At 46.2% G+C, this 6,905-nt stretch overlaps 1 long non-coding RNA gene across 1 annotated transcript in view; it reads left to right on the top strand.

Annotated features, from left to right (window-relative positions):
- Positions 1-4,477: 4,477 nt before the first annotated feature.
- The window catches only part of LOC108491450, a 3,397-nt gene continuing 969 nt past the window's right edge, over positions 4,478-6,905 (top strand). The window contains exons 1-2 of the long non-coding RNA XR_001872758.2: positions 4,478-4,614; positions 5,456-5,498. This is a non-coding gene — a long non-coding RNA (uncharacterized LOC108491450). The remainder of the gene's footprint in view (positions 4,615-5,455; positions 5,499-6,905) is intronic.

Below are 6,905 nucleotides of genomic sequence, written 5' to 3'. Positions count from 1 at the left end.
GTCTGTCTAAGGCCAATCTTTGGGCTACTATGCCACTTTTTCTCGAGAGCTCGACTGGTGGGGGTGAGTCTCTGGGAATACACATCATTAGTAAAAGTTTCTTTAGTGACTGGTTGTAGTTGACAAGAATGATCTATGGGCATAAACACAAAGCTTAAAAGTGCGTGTGATGGCCACATGACCTCAATTTAATAAAACAATAGAAGTTGCTTTCCACTGGGACTAATAACATCCAAAGTCACAGGTTTCTGTCCTGGCTTACAGTAAACTTGGTAACAGGGGCACAACCTTGGCTTTAAACCTAGTGAAGGTGTGCGTCATTGACTTTAAACCTACTAATAGTGACATACCGCTGGCTTTAAACCTAGGCCGTGGTTCACTGTTGTCTTTAACCCTGTTACCATGGTGCAGCTATGACTTTAAATATCTAATAATTATGCACTAATACCTTTAAGCCAAAGACAGCGGTGTACCACTGGCCTTGAATCTAGTAACAGTGGTGGATTTCCTTTTCACTCATTTTCTTGGAATGGTTTTTCCACCTTCACTTTCAAAATTTTGTGTCCTTTTGTTCTACAAATGTCTTTCTCAAAGCCTTTAGATGTTTCTTCATTCTAACAGCTTTTGCGCCATATGTACAACATATAAGTTTAAGATGGATTTCTAAATATTATTTCCAGCTCCATACTAACCTGGACTTACTTCTGTCCCTTCCTCCTTTCTGTTCCCTTCTTCTAGTTTTGCAATCCTTTTAAAAATATACTCTGATTTTCTTTCAACAAGTTAGAAACTTAACTATTACATTCATTTTGAATTAGTAATCTAAAATTAAGCTATGAAAATTTTTGTCATTGTTGTTGTTTGAGACAGGATCTCCTATAGCCTCAGCAGGCCTGAACTTTTTATGGTGACCAGGCTGACCTTGAACTCACAGAGAGTTCCCAAGTGCTGGGAATAAAGGACTTCTCAATGGTGGCCAGCTCATATGGAATTTTGATGCCTGGTGAGGGTCCTTCTGTGTTTTTATTCCTAAAGCAAAGGCGTCCTGTGCTTCACTTTGAGTGATCAGAGATTGGCCTCATGTTGTTACCCAGTTAGCTAATTCCAAATGGTGCAGCTGAAAAACAAAATGCAGCTTTTGAAAACAAGGTTTGCGATCTTGAGTGCAGATTTAATCTTAGAAAAATGCTGACTAGGGAGGGAATTTTTCCAGATGGTGTTTTTACAAGTTTCTTTAAAGATAGAGCTTTCTTTGTCTTATTTAATCCTTTGATTACAAAAGAGTACCTTTTATTCACACTTCCCACACTGTCCCAGTGAGACCCAGGAGAAACACACCGTCAAACACCTCCAGTCTCCCACAACTGGCCAACTCTTTCCTGAGTTCTATAATACAAGCTCTCTCCTCTACTCCCACTACTTCCTATAGGACCCAACTCAATTTAGACCTTTTTCTTCAGGGAAATCTCTTAGACTACTCTGGGGCCTAGGTCATTGCTTACTTTGAGTTAAAGCCCCAGTTTCTACTTCCACACAGGCAGCCAGATGTGGTGATGGTACTGTGTTGGGGGCCTGCTCACTGTCTTCTCATATTCCTCATATTCCTCTGTTGTAAGGACCTGACTCCCTCCACCAGGGCTCCTCTGCCCCGGCTGGGTCTAAGACATCACAATCTCTTGACTCTCCTGCAGTGCTTCCTCTTGAGAGCTGTCCTTTATATTTCAGGCATCTCTGACCTACTTACTCCAGTCATAAACAGAATAGGAACTTTGCCTAATCTATTTTACTGTTGGCTATGTCCACAAGGAGACTCAATGCTGACAGATGAGGTGGTTCTCTGGGCCACAGAAGACTTAATACCTTTGGCCAATTCTACCTATTCCACAGTTAGACATGATAAAATAGGAAGCCCTCAGCATATAAGGCCCCAGTGGTAACAGCCCACCCCAACAGAAAATGTAGATAGGGCCCAGGTCTTGACAAGAAAGGCTGTCTTCATTTTCTATTATATAGAAGGAACTGTTGTTGGGGGTCCTAGATAACACCTCATCCAAGCAAACATTCTCTTTCATGTGGGAGTCCATTGCTGATATCCCTGGATGGGAGCCATATAACAACCAGGATGATTTGACTTTCTATACTTCTTCTGTCACTTATGGTGGTAGCAATATTAACATAAGTCCTCGCTGATTCCTTTTTGTCTTTAAGTAGCATCCAAGGTAACCATTTAGCTAGAGGAAGCACCACTGGCATTCTCATAAATACAACTGTAGTTCTGTCTGCTGCCAGGTGGAACCTCACTTTTCTGTTATAACTTTGGCCTTCCAAAGCCTAGCCTGGCAGTCCCCCTCATAATCATTCCCCTGTTTACCAACCTCTGCTCTGAGGGCCCTACAACTTCGCTATTCTAGCCACTACAGCAGCCTGTTGACAAACCAATGAACTATACATTTGAATTCAAGGACCAACCACCAGAGTAAGCCTTAAGAAGACAGGCTACTAATTTCTCTGTGGCTTCATCTTCTATCTAGCCCTCTTGACTGAATGGTGGGGCTAATATTCAGTGGTGGCTTTCCCTAATGTCCAGATTGTCACCATCTCAGATTGCCCATCTTCCAATGTTTTTCCGAATCAAGGCTCCTTTCTAAAGAATACACTCTTACCTTCACATCCTTGCTTCAAATGTAACAAAACTAAAAACTCAAGAATATCTGGCAGTCCTCATTTTGTGCTGAGCTGGGTAACTTTGGACTGGTCCATTCTTGGAGGACTCTTGGCCAATGTGAATCTCTGCTGTAGAAATAAGTATCACTCTCATCCTATGGTCTATCTGAAAGGCTAGGGTAAGCCTCAACTCCCTAGCTAGAGTAGGCAGTCCTCCAAAAACAGAGAACCCAGTAGCTCCTTACTGTAGCAGCAAGGGGAACATGCACCCTCCTTGGTGAGACCTGCTGCTTCTGGGTCTAAACTTCAGAAGTCATCTCTCAAAAAAATCAAGGAAAACATCAAAATACTCAAAAGCCTAAGTTAAAATCAAACTTTAGCTGGGACAGCAGCTTCTATAGGCCCTTTCCTATAAATTTCTAAGGACCCCTTTCTTGTTTGTAATGCTGCTTTGTTTCTTTGGCCCCTGCTTTCTTAACTGTCTGATATGATTCATATCTTTCAGATTATAGGCCATTGTGCTCCAAATGGTATTGTGTCCAGGATACCAACCATTATCACTAACTTGGCTCCCACTACTGACCTTTTGACCTCCATGCAATGTCCAGCCTTCAGCTTCCTCGAATAACCACACTCCTCCCTCTCCAAAATGTGGCCCAGGTCATGCTTTATGATCTGTGATGGTTCGTATTTACTGTCAATTTTATACAATCTAGAATCACCTGAGGAGGGAGTCTTAATGAGGGATTGTCAGGATAAGACTGGCTGTTCTGGAGTTCAGCTTGGAGCCCAAGCTGGCCCTCATCTCCAGAACATCCCGCCTTAGCCATGTAAGTTCTAGGATCACAGGTGTTGACCACCACTCTCAACAAAGACTGTTTTCCTGCTGGCAGAGTGTTCTCCAGCACGAGAGCTGCCTGCTCAGTGCACGACTTGCCCTGCACAAGGCGTGGCCTCCTGGGTCATAAAGCTGGGCAGAGGCCAGTGCTCTGCATAACAAGGAAGAGCATAAGATCTGAGTGCAAGGAAGGGTTGGTGAGGACAGGGTGGGACCCAGACCAGGCTCCAAAGAACAATTTGCAGTGGGAATTGAAATGTCCAATGGGAATTTCTTAGAGCTGGTTGCTGGGATTGTAGGAATTCTTTCTCCTCTGTTCCTGGGAGGTCTTCTGTAAAGTCAGCTCAACTCTGTGGAGCCAAGGTGCAGAAATTTTCATTGAATTGAAACATTACCTCCACAAAAGAATGGGGGGAGACCCATGAGATTCCGGAAATAAACTAATTTCTCAAGCCTGGGAAAGCTGAAAAATTCATAATCCCCTGGCTACAAGGATACAGAAGCTGGAAACCCTGCTGGGGAGGAGACACTGACCTGCCAGGCTGCCTGCAAGTCCAGCAGAGAGCTCCGGGCCTGCAGCCCTCCACAGTCGGTGCCAGGCTGGAGTGAGGGCTTCTCAGGGAAGCAACTGCCTTTGAGGGATCCTGCTGCTGAAACTCCTCCCCACACCTATCAGGAACAGCAATCAATTCATTAGTTTGGCAGATCAAACTATGATGTTTGACTATGGTCTATCATGGGTTTCCTGGCTAAGATCTCCCCTCCTGCCCCAAATTCTTCTAGGAGAAGAGGGGGTTTGGAAGCCTTGTTCTGCATCCGTCAACAGAAAAATGTCAGTCTCCCATGGCAGTAAGACAAACACCTGAATGCTGTGAGGCCACCTGCTTCCTTATGAGGCCTGGCTTCTAGTGGACAGCCACTGTGCTACTTCTGTTTAACAGTTTGTTTGGCTGTGCTCCCCTGACATACGGGAGCCAGAACTTGAAGCATGTGGGGGTGATCCTGCAGAGGGGCATGCTCATCCTGCTCCTGTGTTGCTTCCCCTGCTGGGCACTCTTCATCAATACGGAGCACATCCTGCTGCTCTTCAGGCAGGACCTGGATGTGTCCAGGTAAGCCAGCACAGGGTGGGGGTGGCGTGGGCACCCATCCTTTCAGAAAGACCGTCCAGACTCAGCCTTGGGGGTGACACTAGGACAGGGTTCAAGCTGCCCTAGGCTCATCCTTCCCAAGCCTTGGTACCTTCTGTACCTTGCTCCTGAGAACTAGATTTCCTAGATGGCTTCCAGGGTAGAGATTTTTACATGATGCTACATTTGCAAACATCCTCCCCATGGGATGGCAGTTTGTGGCTTGTTAATCAATTAGTGATTTCTGACTCCAGTCAAAATTGAAGTCACCTGGATGCTATAGCTTCCATTCTACGCCTCTGGTCCCCATGTACCCAGATTCTTAACTGCTTCAGGTGAGGCCTGGGCATCCATAACTTCCAAAGCTTCTGTGGGTAAGCTGCTGTGTCCAAGACTCTGGCTTAAGTGATTAATACTTTTAAAGAGCATTTGCCCCACACTTGTAGCTCTGAACCCAGGGGCATTTGGTGATATCTGAAGATATGTTTGGCTATCATATTGAGTAGAGGGGCTTGGGAACCAGGAAGGCTGAGAGACAGTCTGTGTGCCGAGGGCAGCTCCCACAGCAGGGGACTGGCCAGCTGCAGTGTGAGGCTCAGAACCCCTGTCCTAGACCTGAAGACTTGAAAGAAGCAAGAATGGCAATTTGGGTTAAAAGGTGATAAACTCCATGTATACTTACTTTTCCATCTGCCCCAACAGCCTAAGTCCACTTATTTAGAAGGAGCCCAGAAGGCACTTGGCAGTGTTTGTTGTTTTATTCTGCCTCTTTTTCACAAAATATTGGCCCCCGTCATCATTTTCACTATTTTCTCTTATATAGGCTCACCCAGACCTATGTCATAATCTTCATTCCAGCTCTTCCCGTGAGTTTTCAAGGGGTCCATGGGTGAAAAGTGGCTGGGATATCATGAGCTCAGCCTGGTGTGATTCCCACGTGACATCAGCTCCTTGTTGGGGACCCCTGCTGTTTTAGGTCGTAGTCTCTCCATGTCCGGATCGCCGCAAGCTGGCTCGGCGTTCTTATGCAGAGACTCCCTTTCTCAGCGGGGCGCCTTCCTTCTCTTCCTGACTCACCTTTTGAAGTGCCTGTCACAGATACATGTCCTCTGGCATGAAACTGCCAGGTTTTTCAGGCAATGTCTGACAGCCTGATAGAAGCCCACCACCACATGTAAATGCGGCATCCTACAAAGCACCTATCAACTAAGGCTTTTGCTACTGCCTTCACACTATAAATATCCTGGTTTCACCCCAATAAGGCGGAGCTGTATCACGAGCTGTATCACTGAACTTGCCTGAAGCTGTATCTGTGTCTCACCGTGCCTGTGATACAATCTCCCCGGAGGGGGCTGTCTGTCAACAACCACTCACGAAGATCTTGCTTTCCCTGTTCCTGCACCCCCCCTGGAGATCCGGCAGCCAACGGATCGCGTACACAGAGGGAGCGTCTGGCAGATTGGAACAGAACTCGCCCGGCAGCTGATAGTGTCCCGCCAGAGTCAACAGCGACCGGTAGCCGCAGAGAGCCAGGGACCCAATCCAGCGGCGCGCGAGAGACCAGCGGCACGCCAGCAGCTGGCGCTCTGAGATCCCCTCACGCCCACAGCTCCTCACAGAAGTATGGCTTTGATTACGTTCCTTAAGGACAAACCAGTATTTGTCTCTCAGAAACACCAGGACATGGTGACTGGAATTCAGGAGACCACTGTCTTGACCTTTTATACCTCCAATATCCTTGGGGTCATCCAGGGAGAAGAACCTGGGCTGTGTTTTTAGGGGTAATACTTGCCCATCTCAGGGGACATCACTTTGACCTTTAGACTTTTGTGTGTGATCACACAGATCTGTAAGTATGTGCTAATGTTTAATAACTAGCTGTAGATGGTCAATGAACAATCAAAGCTGGGTTCATTCAATTGGATAGAATGGCTGATGTTTACTAGGATTGCCACAACATAAGGCCACAGTCTGGGGGCTTAACAGTAGAAATTAGTTTTCTCACAGTTCAGAAGGCTAGGGGTCCTGGATCAAGTGTGAATCTGGATGCTTTCCTCTGTGGCCTCTGCCCATGGCTTCCACCTCTTGACCTCTATTCTCTTTTGTTCCCACATCACATAGTCATCTCCTGTGCAGGAAGCCCCTGGTGTGTCTTCTGGCAAGGACACCAATCTTATTGGATTAAGACCCCCACCCCAAGTCCTCATTTTCATTTAATTACCCCTTGAAAGACCTCCAAATATGGTTAAATGTAGGGCACGGCTTCCAAATGT

This window comes from Nannospalax galili, unplaced genomic scaffold, assembly GCF_000622305.1.
Source record: "Nannospalax galili isolate Female #2095 unplaced genomic scaffold, S.galili_v1.0 scaffold14523, whole genome shotgun sequence".
Taxonomy (NCBI): Eukaryota; Metazoa; Chordata; class Mammalia; order Rodentia; family Spalacidae; genus Nannospalax; species Nannospalax galili.
Note: the sequence above shows the minus strand (reverse complement) of the source record. Positions and strands in the feature narration are given on the sequence as shown.